Source organism: Rhea pennata, chromosome 6 (genome assembly GCF_028389875.1).
Source record: "Rhea pennata isolate bPtePen1 chromosome 6, bPtePen1.pri, whole genome shotgun sequence".
Lineage (NCBI taxonomy): Eukaryota > Metazoa > Chordata > Aves > Rheiformes > Rheidae > Rhea > Rhea pennata.
The window spans coordinates 25,688,954-25,709,132 of NC_084668.1; the positions used below are offsets into that span (position 1 = coordinate 25,688,954).

The window sequence follows — 20,179 nt, forward strand, 5'->3', positions numbered from 1 at the left end:
ATCAGATCGGTTAAGGAGGATTTCCTCTTGGTGAATCCATGCTGGCTACTCCTGATCACCTTATTTTCCTCCATATGTCTGGAAATGACATGCAGAATGGGCTGGTCCATCACCGTTCCAGGGATGGAGGTGAGGCTGACTGGCCTATAGTTGCCTGGATCCTCCTTTTTGCCCTTTTTGAAGACTGGAGTGACATTGGCTTTCTCCCAGTCCTCAGGCACCTCTCCAGTTTTCCAGGACTTTTCAAAGATGATGGAGAGCAGCCTGGCAACAACATCCACCAGCTTCCTCAGTACCCATGGGTGCATCCCATCCGGGCCCATGGATTTGTGGATGTCCAGCCTGCCCAGAAGGTCTCTAATCCTATCCTCCTCAACCAAAGGAAAGTCTTCCCTTCTCCGGACTTTCTCCTTCACATCCAGGCTGCAGGATTCCTGGGGGCTGCCCTTAGCAGTGAAGACTGAAGCAAAGAAGGCATTCAGTAGTTCTGCCTTCTTTGTATCCCTTGCCACCAGGGCCCCCGCCCCGTTCAGCAGTGGGCCCACATTTTCCCTAGTCCTGCTTTTGCTGCTGATGTGTTTGAAGAAGCCCTTCCTGTTGCCCTTAACATCCCTTGCAAGACTCAATTCCAACTGGGCCTTAGCCTTCCTCGCAGCATCTCTACATACTCTGACTGCATTCCTGTAGTTCTCCCAAGTAGCCTGTCCCCTCTTCCACAATCTGTGTATTTTCGTCTTCTGTCTGAATTTGGCCAGGAGCTCCTTGCTCACCCATGCAGGTCTCCTGCCCCTTTTGCTGCACTTCTTACTCATAGGGATGCACTGCTCTTGAGCTTGGAGGAAGTGATGCTTGAATATTAGCCAGCTCTCCTGGACACCCCCCCCCCCGCCCCAGACTGTCAGATAATGTTAGGAAGTTTCTCAGTAGCTATGCAGTCAGTAGACAACAGTAACAGAGGCTTCAGTCCATGAGTGGTAATGCATTAGAAGTTCAGGTGAAACTGATGACTTGAGTTACAGTTTCAAACCCAAACTGTTTAGCTCTTCATGGGCAGCAAAACATGAAGTAAAACCCTCTATCACATTTTCTGCTTCAATTGTGATACAGAGCAGTTCTGTTTCGTAAACAAAAGGGATTTCTCTGAAGTAGGAGAGAAGATGCTTGTGTTTTATTCACTTTTATTCATACAAATTTATCCATAGAATCCTGTCAATCTTTTGTTGAATCTTGCTTTAGAAAATCCAAATATCTGAGCATCTCAAGTGAGAATAAAAAGTTCTTGGAGTGAGGATAGCGTTCACTGATTTATCCAAGTTAATAAACAAGGAAAGAAGTACTACTTAATAGATACTGTTGGATGAGAGCATATGATAGTCGGCATGTGTTTTGGGCTCTGGCCAAGACCTCACATGTAATCTGGTCACTGTTAACAGCAGTGGTGGAGGCGTGGGTAGGATCCTGGCATTTGAGGATACTTGCAATGTAAGGGTAAAGAAGTCTGATGTCATCATGAAAGAAAATGTCTAGTAATCTGTTAAATGTTCCCCCCCCCCCACTTGGGTGAACTGTACGTTGACAGTCAGCCCTAATAGAATTGCAGATACGTATTGTTCCTCCTGAGAAATTGGCACAATAGTAATTGAAACAACCAGATTTATGTTTGGCTACTGTCTGCTGGAAGTCTTTTGTTATCTCAAGTCTGGTCTAATTTAGATCATTTTAAAATTTGTGTTAAATACCATATGTATGTATATATTTTTTTCTTTTGACTCTGTGTCAGTACAAAATGGCTGTTCATTTGGTGCTAGTGTATTTTATGAAATTTCAGCTCACAGTCTTTAACATTAAAAAGTGGTATTTAAAATTATCTGGTAGTACATGCTGCATTTGGGTTTTTTTTCAGATTTTCTCCTACTTTTCAACTTCTAAATATAGTATTAATTACATAGAAATAATTTGCTTTAATTGAAGATCAGTGTGGATCAGCAAGAGTCTGTGATTCTGTAGTATTCCTGTTCCTGCAAATTGAAGCACTTGAGCAGTATCCTCCTAGAGCACCACTGAAGTAAATGAAGTGCTGTATGTTGTGAACTCCAAGGGATACATATAAATATCCATATCAACACAAGCAAAAATGCCTTCCAAAAATTAGCTCAAAATTGAAAACACAGACAAAAATACATTAAAATACATTTGTTTATTTACTTGGAGTTATCAAGAAATGTTTTAACTCCTCGGTAATTCATATAGTTCCTCTGAAAATTAACATACTGCCAGTAGTATTAATTATAAGGCTAATGCTTACTTTAATTTTCCTGTTATTTATTTCTTGAGTGCAGTTCACCACTGTCATGTGTATTATTAACGTTTCAAAACGCATAATTTATAATAGAGAAATTAATTGTTTTCTCTTTCAGTCTTAAATAAGAATAATATCTTTTTGTATCTATTTATATTATGTTTGTTAAAGCATCATTTTGAAATTGAAAACACCTCTAAGTATGTTTATGAAAGATGAAAGCCACTGAGTGATAGTGCCAGGATATCGTTGACCTCGGGGATGTAATAAATGCTAGTGGCAGCATTTCAGGATGCAGAACATCTTGATAGTTCGTTATCTGTGACCTGAGCCTCTTCAGATGGTCTTGTTTGCAAGTGTTCTTAGTGATAAAATCTTCTTTCTTTTGTTAAAGAACAGAAGTACTTTCTATGGACAGTGAGAGTTTTCTGAAAATATAAAACACTCTAGTAATCAGCTACTATGGAACTACTATTAAGAAACAACTGCTACCACATTGTGTTGAGAAACTACTATGGAAGTGCTAGAGGCCAAGAAAGTTTGACCAAAAATAATTGCTGTACATGCTTGCAAATCTGCCAAAACAAAGACTGTATTGGTGCTTCCCAACCAAATGAGGCAAAATATATCCTCCTGAAATTACTAAATTTATATCTCATGTTCAGTTTATTTGGAACTAATCTCAGGCTTTTAAAACTAGGATGGTCCATGAGAAAAAGTTGAGTTATAATTGAGGCAGCTTCCTCAGAAAAGTGCTGCTTTGAACTGTGTGGCAACTTTGATTTTGAAAATACTTGCCTTTTGAAAATGCTTTGAAAATACTCTTTATTTCCAAATGCAAGACGGGTAAGGAATGGCTGTAGCACATGATGTCTACTTAGCCTGGCACACTGGATTTAGTAGTCACTAATAGCAGGCAGCACTGTATGCTTGTCCTGTTTTGCTCTCCATGCTTCCCCAGCGCACGTTCAATAAGTGCTTTTAGTGCTTTTATGCTGGGAGACTTCCTCAGCCAATTTTTTTTTTTTTTTTTTTTTTTTTTTTTTAGAGATCATGATAGATCTTTCCATCACTTGTTGCTCCAGTCATTTTCTAGAGCTTAAATTTGGTATGCATATGTGCTTATTTTAGGGTGCTGCAATGTCTGTAGGTTTGGAAGAAAATCAGAGAAGATAAAGACATTACACACAGCAATGTGGGTTGATTAGCGTTGGCTGTAGAAATCTTTGCGTGTTACAGTGCAGATATTAAAGAGAAAATACAGTAAATGTAGTTAAAAGAAGAATTGGAGTAATTTCCCATCTTTCTGGTAGGGTCTTAAAGAACCCATTTTAAGTTTGAGTGGCATCTGCCATGTGACTCACCAGTCTGAATGAAAAATTCAGGCAGATCGGTATGTCTTGGATCAGGCAGAAAATATAGGGAGGTAATACTTACATCCACAGAGTTTTGATTCTGCTGGAATACCAAGTACAGATTAGGGGTAACAGTATCTTTGCTAGTGAATTTAGATTAAATTCAGCAAGTGCTTTCCACTAAAGGAAAAACGGGGAAAACTTTGAGAAGCTGAAATATCATTTGAATATGTTAGCAATGAAACACTCATTTTCATGTGTCTTGATGTTGCAGTTGAATTTTTGTTTCCAAGTTACTGGAAATCTGTCTTTTCTTTCTCCTTTTGGTCTCCAAATTGAAAAAAAAAATCCACTATTGATACAGCTAAAGTACATTTTTTTCTTCAGTCAAGCTTTTGCGGTTTATGAAACATGTCAATAAACATACCCAAGGAAAAACCTGTTTGTTCCAAAAATGAAAAGCTCTCCTAGCATATGGTGAGTTTCTTTTGAGATGCAAAATATTCATATATTGGGATGAACCTGCTGGAGGAACTTTGAGGCAATAGCTACTGCTCTCAGTGTGTCAGCCTTTATTTGTTTTGATGGAGACTTACTTACCTGGGAATTTTTCTTCCCAATATCTGAAAGATGGTAATAGTAGCCTGCCAACCTAATGGTGACACTCTATTTCTTGTAGAATGCTACCATGTATAAACAGGTTGTTAATTTATTTTTTCAAGCCATGAGAAACATTTGGATTTGCTTTAGCATGAGTCTGGAATAACATCAATGTGTCTGGCATAGCTGGCACAGTAATTGTTGTAGTCTTGTATGACAACTGTGTTGTACGCATGTTATCCTACATGACTGTAGTTGCGGAGTAGATTGGATTTTATACACAACTGAAATGTGATTGCGTGCAGTGCTGCTTCACCTGTTTTTCCAGAGCCTCACTTGCTATAGCAGCAACCTGTGCTCGTTGTTGCAGCGCTAGCATGACCTTCACGCAGAGCAGGCAAAACATCTTGTTTGCTCAGCATCCCAAAAGACAATTAGGAGTGGTTGCCTGAGCAACGTAACATCCTTGTCAAATACCACAGGGATAGCTGCAGTGCCAGTGGGAATATTTCATCCGAAATGGCATGCTTCCATTCTCACAATGGTACGGTACTGAAGGAATGTTTGCTTCCCATTTATTTTTATCTTTGCTTGGACTCTGCTTTTTGCTGAGGTGATGGAAAATAAGCAAAGGCAGAGAGTAAACAGATGAGTAGGAAAAAAAGCGTAAAAAGCAGCATCAGTGAAGAAAGGAATTGCCTGGGAAATAGCAGTGGGGATGGTCTTTGTGGACACAGAATCAAAGCAAACAATGGAAAAATCAAGCAGAAAGAGTGATGAAGTGGAAGAAGCATTTAAACAGAATAAAACCAGTTAGAAAAGGAAAGTAAGGAAAATACTTGAAGAAACACTGAGAAGAGGGAATAGATAATGGGATTAAAATATGGGAAGGGAGTCTTTTCTAAGCACGTTGCCACTATTTTGTTAAAATGGTGCACTCTGCATGAGAGGCACTGTTTTTGTCTCTGTCAGAAAACCTGCATTTCAGTATTTTGTCTCTTTTTTTAATTAAAAAGAAATCAACAGATTTACTGATGTTTTGATGCTTAAAGTTTTGTTTCCCTAATATTAAACTACCAAAGATTCCTTCTGGGTGCAGGTGGCTTATCAGTCTTGTGTGGTTAAGGCACACTCGTGTTTTGTAGCCAACAGCACCCAAGGGAGCAATATGGCTAGTATCACAGCTGTCTGCCTTTCTTCTTCTCTGTTTGAATGAAGAGCTACCCATTTACTGCTAGGATAACCGCAGGCAAGCCTTGGCACCAGTCCAGACAAAAGGCTTACACTCTTCATCCTGCATCTATACTGGGATGCTGTAGCCACTTTACTGCCCTTAACCCACCTTGTTTTCCTAATTCTGTGCCATAAAGTCTTTGAATTCAAGGATTGCTCATGTACTGTATGATGGAATTGTTCCATCTGTTTAGACTCTTTAAGCTTTTTAAAAAATTTCAGAGCAATACAGAGCTCTAATCTTGACTATTTTCTTTAATAAAGAAATCCTAAGAAAAGGAAGACCTTCAAAATAAAGCTAATATGAGAAAAGAACAAGCACCCCCCACCCCAAAGAATAAATAGGAAATAATGTGGCAGTGTTTTGCTCAAGAAGGGTATTTGGTACCTGAAGTATTGAAAGGTATTTGATATCTGAAGTCCCATTAAAAGTCATTTTATTCTACCACTTAGATGCAAGTTCCTTCAGTTCTTGAGGGAGGACATTGCTTGTTAGTTCAGCACTACTTTTGTTTCTCCTTTAACTGCTTTACTGTTGTACAATCCATTATGTCTGATGTCATCTTTAAGGCTTTTTTCTCCTGTGGTTTGATTTAATTTGATCAGCAAAACCTGTTACGTGGATGTGTGTCCTAATCTATTAAAATCTAATTTTCCCTGGTCATTATAAGTACTCTGCTCTGTCAGCTACTTTTAACATAGCTGCTGCTGCAAACAGTCACAGTCGCTTACAGAAGATACATGCGTGTAGAATTGGGTTCAGAAATTGGGGTACACTGACTTAAAAGCCACAGAGCTCTAACACCAGCTACAACAAAAATCATATAATTCTCTGGATTGCTTATTAATTGGTATGAATTTATTTGATGCTTTTATGGGGTCAACTTCTTCCTATCTATTCATGTCCTAATTTACATTATAATTCAACCAGAACATCCTCATGTTATTACGTGATCTTTTGATATCAAGATGAAGATTTGATTATCTATCCAGGTTCTTGCAGGAGCATCAATTACCAGAGTAGCTGAGCTCAATGAACTTGCTACAAAAGTAATGATAGAGGTTGCCCAGTCCTGACCCTCTAAAAGTCAGTCTGCATAGTACTTCACTTCAAAAGGCATACCTTTTTCCTTACGAGAGTCTGAACTTGATTGTTTTTTCCTTTTTTTCTAGCATGTTTAGAAACTTTGAGTAATTCCAGTAGCTAGGCATATAAAATAGTCATCTCACCATATAAATTTGAGCAGATTTCTTATACGAGCTTTGAGTGGCCAACTTGCTAGCTATATTATCTGCTACTGGGAATTCTTGTTTTACTTTGTTTTTTGTTTACTTCCTTTCACCAGCTCCACTAAGGAGAGGTACCTCCTCTCCTCTGTGCTACAAGTCCACAAGCACTGCTGACATATGCTTCAGCATGAACCGCTGAGTATCCAGAGCTGGCAGAGAGTAAGCCACTAATTTTCAAGCCTAAATACTGATTTAGGAGGTTAATCTGTAAGGTGGAACTAACTGAAATGGAAGTGATACATTTTGTATTCTGTTCTCCTCAGAATAAAGCCTCTCTGTTTATATAATAAAGATTTTAAATTCATTTGAGATATTTTAAGATTAGATATTTTAGATGATTTAGATTATTTAAAGTGTATCTATAGATTACATGTTCTTTCCATTGCTGAATGGATCTTATAAATAATAAGCAGAGAGACCTAGATTCCTTTCCCCAACATTTAAGGAATTGTATCAGTTTTATTCAAATGATCTTCTGTTTACCATAGATTCAAAACCTTTTCTTTGTATATATGTATTTAAAGATTCATAGTTTTTATCAGTTGATTAAAATGAAAATTATTTATGTTCTTATACAATACTTGATTATCTTTGTACCTCGCAAAGCTGTGTGTTTCACAGGCTGTCCAGTAAGTTCTGTCTTACATATGTCAAATTTCTCCTGTTTTAAACAATACATTTATTATAATTTGAAATAGTTTTAATTGTAATAATCTCATTTTAAAATAGAATTTGACTATTTTATAACTGTAGAACTTTGTTTCCCTTCCAGTTATCTCCTTCACGTGCAGCCCGTTTAATCATCTTAATTCTTGTCCTTCTGATCCTGTATTTCCCAGGAGATTTCTATTTTAATCTAGTAAAAATAATAATGCATAGAATTCTGAACTACTTTCTGTAGGCCAGTTATTAATGTAATTGGGAAGGGGCTCTCTGGCTGTGTGCCCCCCAGCTGTGTTCCTGTGTTGGAGTGCATTGTCATAAATCATTATGCAAGTCAAGTGGGCTGGTGACTCACCGAGAGGTTAAAGTCAGCCTGGACTGCACCTGTAATTCCTACAACAATCTTATGGTATCCAGCTGATCTGCTCTATGTATATATGTTTGTGTATAAACATATATAAAAACATTCTTACACCAATTTTGTTTAGAAATGTAGCAGTATGGTTATAGAAGAAGAATTACTGAATCCAGCCTATAGTATCACAGGCAGTTCTATAGTGGACATTAAATCCAGAAGGTTTAGAAAAGAACGTGCTCTGATCCTCAGTCAAGAAATATGCACAGCGTTATGTCTTTTAAAATCTCAGGGAAAAAAAAAATTGCACTGTACTGCCAAGACAGCAAGACTGTTTGCAGTGTCTGGAGTTACCACAATGACTTGCAAAATGCTTCTGCTCGTATGTCCATGCTCCATTCTTACTCATTGTCTCTCCATAAGCCCTGTCAGTTTGAGCTAAAGGAGAAATTTGTTCTTGAATCAAAGCCTGGTAAGATTAGCCCTGGAAGTATGTAAGTTCTCAAGAAGTTTCTCATTATCATTAGGATCGTCAGTGCTTCCTGCTTAATATCTGACATATAACTTTGGTAAAATCTCTGATGGTTCAGGATCCCTCCGCAAACCAGATGTGAGTGGGCAAAAAGTGCTTCCTGGTTTCTGCAAGCTGTTGGCAGCAGCAGTGGAACATGATCTGATTAAACTAAGGAAAAAGGAACAGCAAAGCCATTTTGTTCAATATACTTTCCAGTAAAGTCTGTTGTCTTCCCATTTCTGTAAAATCTGACTAAGTGAACACAAACCAAGCAAGTAGTTCTGCTTGAAAATGTGTGCCTTACTTCTGGTATGAATTTGTTAGCTTCCACTTCAGAACGATGTTTAATTTTTTAGATTAGAACAGGCCCAAACCCAGGCCTTATCAAACTGAATATGAGGACTGGTGACTAGGGTGAACCTGTGCTGTGTGCTAAGTAAATGCAGTGGGAAAGGAGACAGTGTACTTTTAAAAAGCTAAATTGCGGTAGTGCTATTTTTTGGTTATATAAATTGCAATGCAGAAAAAGATCTTACATTATTTTGATGTATGAACTCTTACTAAATATGTCATTTGTGAATTGTTTTTATTTACAAACTTCTATTTGTGATGTCTAATAAGCGTAGCAGTGTTTTTCTTTGTATATTTTGTGGCTGTAGGGAGGAAAGGTTGCAAAGCCCACTGAGAAGGTAGTTTCTGGGAGGTGGTGGGAAGGGAGATAAGGGGTCATGAGGGCAGCTGGCTGCTTCTGAATTTGTGTTGATAAACTTACTGAGCTGTGATGACCAGAATGGGTGACACAGAAGTCAGATAAGCTGTGCCCAATGGTAAATCTCGTACATATCTTTATTTACTTAGTTTTCCTTTTTGTACTTAACTGCAGATGATTTTCCGAAATAGACAATACCATTAATTGTTGTTGCACTGGCTTATGATACATGGGATTAATTAACAGATTTTGGCATAATTTTGGCTCATTGTATCTTTCAGGATAACAGTAATTATTAAACAAAGCTATGTTCTAATCAGGAGAAAAAACAGAGAGGATTTTGTGCATTAAAAACAAAATAATAGTTCTTAAAGATTCAACTGAGGATTCTCACACTACTGCAGCTGACCTGACTTTTGAGAGAATTTATTTTGGAGTATTGATTCTATGATACCCTAAGGAAGTATTTGGGTAGTTTAAGTTCTTTGCCTCTCAGTCTATATACTGCAGCCAAATCTTATTGTTGAAGAATTAATTTTTTTTAATTGAAATTGGAAATTCTGAATAACAAGGACACAGCAAAGTCTGTCAGAAGATACTGGCATGGTACGACCTATTGAAGAACAATAATTTGATTGTCTATACTAAAAGAAAAACATTTCTTATGAGATATAAAACATCTCATTTTCTGTTCTGGTACATGCATATTTGGTTAAAATGCTTTCCTGAATAAAGAACAATGTGGCAATAGGCTCATAATTTTGACCTTTTAAAAAATTTTTGCAATTTTTATGTATGTGATGAGCTTGAAGGTGCTCTTTAAGTGATTTGTGCTTTGCTTTAGTCTGGGACTGGTGTACCCTTCTTTTATGTGGCTTCAAAGATCCGGTATGTGGCATTGCCAGGTGTAAAAGGCTCCAGTTAAATGTTCTATGATCTGGCTATATTGCTGTGGACAGCGATAGGTATACACTGGCAAATTAGAGACTGTGCTGGTCTGAAGTTACTGGTGGTTGATTTTCTCCCATGGTTTTTAAAGATGATGTATTTGGCCGTTGTTTGGTGTTTGACCTGGCTCTCAGCAATTTTGGCAGCACTGCTTCACAGAGGGCAGCGCTAGCAGCTTCTGCTACTTTGCAGTGCTGTGAAACTTCCCAAGTGTGTCAGTATCCCAATGTGCTCCACGTTCAGAACTTCTTCCAAAGAGCAAATATTTAATGGGATTATTTTCTCCTGGGTGGATTTGCTTTGTGTGTTATGTTCCTTGAGAATAGATGCATTGCTTTTGTGTTAAGGGTCATAGTAAGAAAAAAAGAAGTGTCCTTTCTGTGGATCTTTTAGATTAAGAAATGAGTCTTGTTAAATGACAGTGTCAGCTGCAGTGACACTATTTTGGTGACTCGCAAATAATTATGCGAGTACTATCTCTGGACTGAGAATGCTAATACACAGACTCCTTTTGTATTTTTTTTGTCTTGCATCTTCCAAGGTGATTGTATACTAAGAGAAACTAGAAATGGCTTATTTGTCTTCTAGACTTCCCTGAAGAGTGCAAGGCAGCTGTGGTTCCTCCCAGATTCTTCATTTCACGTGTGAGATACAGTACTTAGATAATTATCCTAAAGTTATGACGACAGTGGTCATGCATCAAAAATGCCATTTCTGTAGTAAAGGTCATGTGATAGTGGCAGGTTTTCAGGAAATGCTGGCAGTTCTGGTGGTGCTAGTTTACTCCTGGAGAGCAGCCCCGTTCCTGTAGTGCCATGCATACTGCAGCCTTTGGTTGGTTCAAAAAGATAATATACTCCACTATTTTTCTTTGAACTTTGGCAACATTTCTGTTTTAAACCATTTATTAAATCATCTCAACTAGGGCACGTTTTTAATATTACAAAGTTAAAAGCTTAAGCATTTGGCTGTAGTATATTTGAGCAAAAGTATTTCTGTAATATTTGGCTATTGGTAAAACCTTTCAGTCCATCAGATAGAAGAATGATCAAAACCTAAAACTTTAGTATTTCCAGGTAAATAAGATATTTCAAACTACAAAGTCACGGTCACTTACTGTGATTAAAAATCCCACTTTTGCTGTGTAAGCGTAGCGCGTAACACGCTGCAGAACGGTCCTGTTTGTGTGCACGGTGGAGTGCAGGCAGTGGGTCAGAAACATTCTGCTGTTTTAACCAACTTCTTAACGGGGAGGCTGATATAAACTCAGCGCGTTCCTTAGCCCGAGCTTCTCTCCAGGGGTTTCAGGCGAGACAGAGCGGCAGTCGTCACCGTGCCTTTTGTGATCGGAAAGCTTGTATTAATTGCACTGGTAACACCAGTGCCTTTTTGGGTATGGTAGACCACTGGCTATTAGTGACCGATAAAATTTGGTTGCTACCGATCTGCTTTTAAACCTGTTGCCTAAACCTCTGACTGTTCCTGAGCTTTGGATTGCAGCTCCAGGGTTTGACATGGGTGTACCAACTTAGCTGAAGAGGAGATTACTAGAATTCTTTTCATAAATAAAACAATGAATCTTGAATTCCAATGCTCAAATTACAAGGCTCAAATTTTGGAGCTTTTCTATAATGTCCCCCTGATTTCTTCTGTTTTTTTCTTTCTAGACATACAGAGGAAAAAAATTGAAAAGTACTTTTACTAATAACTTTTTTTCTGGTAGAAATTACATGTTTTTTATTGTACCATTTTCTCCAAATGACAGGTAAATAATATTTGGATATTTGTAGATCTGCAAACAGCTATCTTTTAATTTGTCTCATTATTAATAAAACCCAGCTAAACCACAGTTGAGAGAGGCAGCTCAACATTCTCCTACTATTAAAATACAATGAAATGGATGCAGATCTGTAGGGAAAATATGGCAAAATATGGTATTGTGTATTTCAGTCCAATTTGTTAGTTGTAGAATTTCATTTTGGTTTTAAGTTTATATTTTAATATCCTTCCATGTTTAGTAACTTTGTCAATGGAGAGAAAGGTAATTTTGTGTTATTTTTGTTTCTCTTGGAGTAGTAGTTCATATCCTGGGTTTCTTGATGGGGGAACTGCCGAGTGCATCACTCCGTTGCAGTGAGCCTTCTGAAGATGATGAGCCCTGGCAATTGCAGAGAGGTGACTGCCTCTGTATACCGTGGTCCTTAATTTCTGACATGTGTCTTTGAACTCTCCAATTTCATGGAATACAGTCTGAATGGAAGTGGCAGGAGCGCTTTCCACTTTCCAGCTGCTTGGAAAAAGGGGAGAATGATGGTCAATGAGAAGCATTTTGAATATGTCTTCCTTTAACAGCTTGTTCAAACAGATCTATGTGATGGCTAGATCTGCTCTTGAGGGTGATGAAGTAGATGTTGTAAAACAGAAACAGTGGATAGATCAAAAAGAGAGTCAAACTGAAAATTAAATAGGTGTTGATTGCCTGGATAAGCGTGTTTGTAACCCAGCTTCTTTACAGTTAAGCATAATAGATTTGATTTAAAAATTGCTAATTTTTTTCGATAGACTCAGAATACAAACAGATTTCTACTAGAGAGTCTCTTTCCCCCCTTTAATTAATACCAGTTAAGTCTGACGAAGACTTCGCCTTGATAGTACTGTTGGTGAGGCCATATTGTGTTCAGGACGATATAAGGAATTGTACTCTTTGTTGCTATCATTTTATCTTTCAACTTCATACTGGAGCTTTGTTTCCAGCGTCAAAGCTGGAAAAAGAGATACTGAGGTAACTAACTGATTGTTTGTTGGAGCTTCTGTTTGCAACAGACTTTTACATGACATGTTAGTCGAGGTGGCATTCTGTTTCTGATTTCTAAATCAAAACCACATTCCGGTGTTGTGTAGCAAAAAGTAAGAGTATTTTAGCTGATGTAGGACTAGAACATTAAATGTAGGTAAGTTGTTTCTGTCCCTTCCCTTATTTCATCTAGTAGCATCACGATCAGAAATTTTAAGTGAGAGCAAAAACTTCAGTTTATGCCAATTTGGAACAGATAATGTATTTGTAGCTGGAAAATACTTTAAAGCAAGGGTATCTCAAGACTTTGTCTCTATTCCATTTGACTGAATGGAACATCTTTTGTACGTTTTATCGTAACTTAGGTGATGAATCATTTCTGACTTGGGCAAAGAACTTAAAAGTCGGTCTATAAAGAAGCCTTAGCTTTGAAGTGATAGTGACATCCAGGACAGAATAAAAATATGGTATGTTGGAAAGCTGGTTATGGAGTTCTCTTAACATCTCCATTTTATTTATTCTTTTTAATTGTCTGGTCGATAAAGTCATGAAGAAAGCTTTCTTCTCAAAAACCTATCTCCAGTTAATGGAAGCTACTTCACTCAGACAGTAGCTCACAACAGAAGAAACAACTTAGTTAATGAACTTAGAATACTTCTTGTTGTATAACCAACCAACTGTAGTTGACTTAATGAAGAGCAGTATATGGTAGGTTTCTCTTCTGTGCTACAAATTTTCAAACTACTAGCTTTCAGTTTATTTTGCTCAGTAGAGCAAGATGGTATTTGGTTGCAAATATATAAAGGGTGGGGGGAAGAGGAAGGCATAAGAAAAGCAAGAAATAATCCTTTTCTTCTCTTGCGCAGACCAAATAAGTATAGTCCTTGGGATCTTTTTCATGTAGAAGTGGCGGAATAGGGCCTTGTTCCCTGTTCTTGATCCTGTTTTGGGTGAGTTTTTACAGAAAAGCCCCAATATCAGTGCCACGATAGGGTCCTTTGTGTGCTAGGTAGAGTCTGGTTCTGTGTTCACCATTGATTTGGTCTTCCTGGTAGTCACCAACCTTACACACATGAGCGCTTTTCCTCTTTTAAAAGAAGAGCTGTACTCAGCCAGCAACTCCAATTCAGTAAAACCATCAAGAATAATAGGAAAGGCAGGAGGAAGTTAGAGGAAAATAAGAAAATAAATGTTTATATTGGACAAATTTACGTGGTCTCATAAAGGTTTTGAGATAACATGCAAACATTTTGAGAAAGTGAAACAATAACAGACGTCTACACTGTCCGCAAGTTATTTGCTTTAGCTTTTAAAGCCATGGGAAATAGCTGAATGTTTCCTAGATGTGCATAGAAAAATATTAACTCAGAATATTTTACTTGACATTTCTCTCACTAATGCTTTCTTATGCAACTTACTCATTTAGAAGATGGGCTATACTGATCATTGCATTTGGGTGAAGCAAATTTCGAAGAATTTAAAGGCCATTTATAGTGCATCCTTCTCTTAATACCTTATTCTGTGCTAAATCATCCTGCAATTGTGAATATTGCAGTTACAGTCTTACATTACAGTTGCTCAGTAGTCCTTCTGTTTTTTAAATTTTGTTATGCCTTTAAGTTGAAGGCAACATAATGCCCATCTTGGAAGGACAAAAAAAAAAATCTTTGGATTCTACAGAGCAAAAACCCTATTAACTGCTAAGACATGTTATTTCTACTTGCTGTTGCTTTATGCTTATTTTTTTTCCTCTCCTCCTTGTATTATATTACTTGAAAGGAAACCGACTTTGTTAAAAGTTGCAGCTTGAGAAGATTATCTGTCATGTCAGCACTTTATCATTCAGTTTTGCTATGCTGAGACTGTGAAAAAGGCCTCAACACAATTTTGGTTTTGAAAGCGTATTGTTGTTTTGGATCAGAAATTACTTTTCCTCAAGTGTTTACAAACCTGGATGGTGCTGGATTCAAATTTCTGTATGTTATGAAAATTTCTTTTGCCCAAAATGTTTGACCACTAAGAACATCCCTCAGATTCCTTTTAATAAAGCCCTTCATTACCATACACATGCCCTTGGATAGTTCCTGCGACTGTATAATTTTTTGGTGTGCAGTTTCTTTGTACTTCAGATTAAATCTAGTTGGCATGATTACAAAAGTTGACAGTTACCATTAGCAGATAAAATGAATGCTGCTGTGGTCTCTGTGCTCTGCGACATACTTTGATTTTTATTTTTTAATTTTTTTTGGTATGTGGATTAGTAACTTTTATGGCGAATACTGTGGTAGTGGCGCTTAGCAACCACAAGAGGATCAGCTTCCTGAGAGTAACCACTGAAATAGCTTGTTTAAGCAAATAATCACAACATATAATACTTCTGCTGATTAATATTAAATCTCTTCAGTTTTCTATAACTTCCTTTTCAGACCCAAACACTGAGTTAGAAACTGTTAGTGCAGAGTCATTATAAAAAATGAAATAGAATTTTTGGTTTTAAGTATGGTTGAGGAAAGCAGGGTTGTCATCTTTTTAAAATGGCTTGGTTATTTAACTCCTGCTGAGACATTCTCTGGAGGTTGTTGGCAAAACTCGGCCTAATGTCTTGCATGAAGAACAGCGTTTCAAACAGAGAAGCATTTTACTGCAGAATGTGGGAAAGCATTTCTTATGTATCAAATTGACAAACACAATCTGTTAATGGTTTATTGAAGAACCACAGTTAAAAAGCAGTCAAGAAGAGTTCTAAAAATATGTTTTTAGGTCATGAGAAAGCCTGGTATCCAGCTCTGATTTCCCTGGCGTGGGGGAGTTGTTCTTCACTGGTGTGCGGTGGGTACGGAGGCAGAGCTAGCTCTGATGTGCACTGTGCCTTTACACTTCCGTGCTGCAGCAGGTCACTTAGCACCATAGTCTCTATTTAATATGTGGTAATCAGTGTGTTAGAAAAATACCCATCTAACACAGCTATGCAAAAATCATGTAAAATTTGACAGAGCAGGCAAAAAGAAGTGTGTGTATGTATTTTGCATAGAGAAACCATATTCCAGAAGTGTCTGCCCCCCAAATAAAGTGAAAAGATTTGGAATTATACTTATGGAAATTTGTAGATGAAGATTGTGGGAGGGAAGAAGGTTTTTCATTGGCCTTGCCAGTCAAAAAGAAATCATCTCTGAAGTGTTTGGAGTTATCATTCAGTCTTATGTTTACAAGGTACTAGATACATGAATTCTTAATCATTAATTGGCCATACCTGAATGGCCATTTTCTAGTTGAGGCCTGTGGCATATATATCACCATTGCAAGGTAAGTAATACTTTACTTCCCATCTGTGCATGTTCAGGTGTCATGTGTGTCTCCATGCAGTGGAGGCTAATGGAGGTTAAATGAAACAACCATCTACGAGGACATACTGCAGAAAGCACGCCGTGCTCCTGCAGCTGGGCAGCTGTATGGGCAGATCGAGGCAAAGGTAGCAGCAGAAAGTGGCGGAAACAGGAGGGAGAATAAGAAAGCTGTTAGGTTTTGTTAGTAATGAGACAATTCTCAAAGACTGGAGGCTGTCAAGTTATAGATGTGTGTAACAGAGAGCCTCTGCGCGCTTGAGAAAGCAAGTATTTTACTCAGGCTGTTGACGTGCAAATACCAGTGACTTAACTGGTCCTTATGAAACCAGATGAGTGTCAGCACTGCATAAGTACACAGAAGGGCATTTTCTTTCAATGACATATTTTCAGAAGTAGCTGTAGGACCATACAAAAAATTGCTTTTTTTCATTTCTATGTCTGTTTAGCACAAATTGACGGTGCTTCACATTGTTGCTGGAAATTTGTGCAAAGCCACTGCTCTGTAGGGTCACTTAGAGACTGCAGCAGGTTCTGATGGGCTGCTGCGGACTTGAGAAAGTTCTTCTGGCCATATTCTATTAGATCTTGCTTAGCACAGCTTGCGGCAAGCTGTTTGGTCTGGCCTGAGAGTACTTGGCACTTTTACAGCTAGCTCTTTGGGTACTATTGAACGAACTGTACAGTGTATACAGTGCAACAAGCATTTCATTCAAGAATTTGAGGCATTAGATGCATGTTAATTCAAGGATTTTCTTTGATGCTTTTCACGGTACTTAAAAATTTTGTACCTCTGAAACCCTTCTCAGCATCTGTTCATTCTCTTCCCATCGCAAAAGAAACAACCATTATTCTCTTGAATAGACTGCCTCAAATCTGAGGAATTAATGCAGAAGGTTAAAATACTGCCGAGTCATACTGACTTCGCTGTATCTGCAGGGAGCTTGGTTTGCAGTTGCTCACCATTCTTAATGCAGAAGTCTAATTTTATGAGTATTCATTGCTTGCCACATTTAGATTGGACAATTTCACTTCCGTGTTTTAAAACAAAGATGATATTTTCTGGGGGAAAAAAAGATGATCTTAGATGCTCTTAGAATCTGTTCTATATCTGAAACATTCCTTTCTTGTAAAATAGTCATTAAGTTTAATTTAAAATATAGGATTCTCTGAATTACACTTTACAAAATGAACTGCCTTCTCGTTTACATGGGATGATTGCACAACAAGTCCAAAAAGCTACTTTGTGTATTAGAAAAAATTTATAATTCAACTCCAAAGTTGATGTAGTGTAATTAATTAGAGTAAAATTCACAAAGTATTCCTGGAAATACTGACCTATTCAGGCAGGTGCATAGTTTACATGAGCTTTCATTACAACTTTCCTGAGGCCATGTACAAAACATGATACATTCTCCTCGGGGGCAGTGGTAACATGAACAAGTTAGGAAGTGTCTAGGACATGTATCATCCATGCTAAAATTAGATAGTTACGAAATCCTATATTTGATTTTTTTTTCCCTCCTCTCTTGAATTTGAGGAAGACTGGAGTTGAGGACATGGGTAGAGTGAGCTGTAAGGGGCTTGGAGTAGTTTCCTGTTTCCTATTCATACCTAAATGGAAGAGAGACTGTATTTTAAATAGATTCAGTTTAGTTAAAAATAAATAAGAATTGTTTTGCTATTCTGACTGAAAATTTTCTACTAATATAAAATTTTTGAATACAGCTTTCTATTTCAGGTGTCATGAAATGATTTAGTAATGAAAAGATTGGTAGAGAATTGTCTAATGGACTATATGTAGTAAAAGCATGTATGGGAATTTACAGAGAAGTAAAACAACACCAATACTTGCATCATATCTAGGACCAACAGTGTCAACCAGGATATAAGGGTGGAAGAATTCCTTTTAAATTCATGATAGTGTGATAATTCAACAAAAATGCCTATAATGAAATGCTCAATTTCTTGAATGAGTTTCTAGATAGTTAGCTTACAGATGAGGAGACTGTAAAGTAATAATTAATCAGTCAAACAACCAAAGGACTATAAATAAATATTTTATTTTAACTTTTAAGTTTAAATATTTCAAGCTTTTAAGTATTTTTATATATATATATACATATATATATATGTAAATATATATACATATATATTTATATGTATATTTTTTTTTAGGGAGAGCAGTGTATGTGTTGATTTATAACTTTATTATGAGGACATGAAATCACAGTCCTGGTTCTGACAAGACAATTTATATAATTTGGAATATGTTCTCTAACTTTCCACTGCTATTCTCAGTTTTTTGATGAAGAGATAAGAGATATAGTACTTACATCACAACAGTCCAAAAATCAATCTTTTTCAATAATTGCAACAAATTAGGAACAATCTCAGCTTTTTCTTGTTTTCTTTTTCAGTTTTGACCCTGCACTGTTAATCTTTCCATGAGCTGAAATGGTAGTAGGCTTAGGCCTGCACTGTAGCGTGGTGACACGTGGTTAATGCTGCATTACCTCACATGCATGAAAGATCGTATTGTCTGAGTTAGTAGAAGACTGTGAAGTTTGCATATAGAGGTCTCCATGCATATAATATAACTTAACTATCTGCTAAAATAGGAAACAGAAAAGGTTGAACAGTCAAGGTTTTCTGTTGTTTCATTGGTCTTCATAAACATCATAGGGCAAGTTGTTATTTTAGATGACACAGGGTTTTCAGTTATTCAGAAGGTACTTTAAATTCATTGTTAATTGATGTTGCTTCTAATTGAACATACTGAAAGAGAAATCTTACGTTTCCTTTATGCATTAGGCAAGGTCAGTATTCATGAAAAGCAGTTGCTTGACTTGTGACTGATGATTCATCCTGTATATAGCTGAGCATTGTAGAGATTGCAGAAGAGTCCTCATTCTGCGGTGTATGTTACCTTCATCAGTTTTCTGTTTGCTGGAGTTCTGTTTAGTAGAGTAATAATGGAGTCAGCTATTAGGTTTTGCTTCTTCCTCTTACTCTGTGCTGTCAGCACGGCTGAGTCACCTCCTTTGGCCAACGCAGGCCAGATGCAAGATTTGCCTTTTGGCTATTCTTTTCAGTTGCAGTCTGCTGTTGCCTTTGGCATTAAGACGTATCATAAGGCAGAATTCTTCAATGTAGCTTTAATTGCTTTGGCTGCTTGTATTCGATTAGCAGCTGACCAATTCAGGGCACTTATGTGCGCTCAGGAATAGAAGGAAAGAAATTCTTTTTCTCTCTATAATATCCATTTGCCTTGTCTCTCTCATTCTATCTTGTAAGAAACTTAAGTTTTTCTTTCTTCCAAGTTCTGTGATGTGTTTAACCTTGCTGCAGGTTTTGTAATCAGTATAGCTCATTGTTATCTGACTAGCTCTCCAAGAGGCATCTCTCTAATCATATCTGCTTCTACGGATGTGAAATGTAAAACTTTATGGATAGAAGAACAATATACAATTTTGTATGATACCTATTTTAAAAAATTAAATTCATTGTAATTAAGCGGAGAGATTTTTTTTTAGATTGTTTACATGTTCTTATCAGTGTAGTTATAATGCCAAATATAAGTACCTTGTAAATACACCATGATTTGAAAAGTCTGGAAAATTAAATTAAAATGGAGAAATTTAGTTCCATATATCGTATCATTAAGGTTTTATAATGCTCCCTTAAAAAACAAGGAAAAAGGATTGTATTTCTCTTAGTCAGTTAATAGACTGCTAAGCCAAAGTTACAAAAAATTTGAAACTGAATATGAGATACTATATTTGTATTGTCTGTTTTAATTAGAAGCGTGTACTGAATTTTGGTAAATATACCAAGTTATTCAAATTTGTTAATAACTTTAGGAAATAGTTATTTCCTAGCAAGATAAGCAAATTAGATGCAACTCTAAACCATGTCTTAAGTTGTCCAAAAAAAGGAATTTACTTCTTGCTGGTGAAACTGAAGAAGTGATCTGGGTCTCTTTAATGGAAATTAGGCAGTTTGGAATTTTCCTTTGAGCTCTTTATCAGTTTGGGAATCCTGCATTTGGGCACAAAAGAAAATGTATTATTTCTTA

At 37.1% G+C, this 20,179-nt stretch overlaps 1 protein-coding gene across 5 annotated transcripts in view; it reads left to right on the plus strand.

Moving 5' to 3' along the window:
* OSBPL6 (oxysterol binding protein like 6) overlaps window positions 1-20,179 on the plus strand; it is a 104,116-nt gene that overhangs the window by 14,148 nt on the left and 69,789 nt on the right. For 2 of the 5 annotated variants that reach the window (XM_062578207.1, XM_062578208.1), the window contains exon 1: window positions 6,895-6,936. The exons of 1 other annotated variant lie outside the window; for it this stretch is intronic. The gene's annotated coding sequence lies outside the window, so the exon portion shown is untranslated. Of the gene's footprint in view, window positions 1-6,893; window positions 6,937-20,179 lie in introns of those variants that run through there. 2 more of the 5 variants (XM_062578205.1, XM_062578209.1) reach the window with 2 other exon arrangements.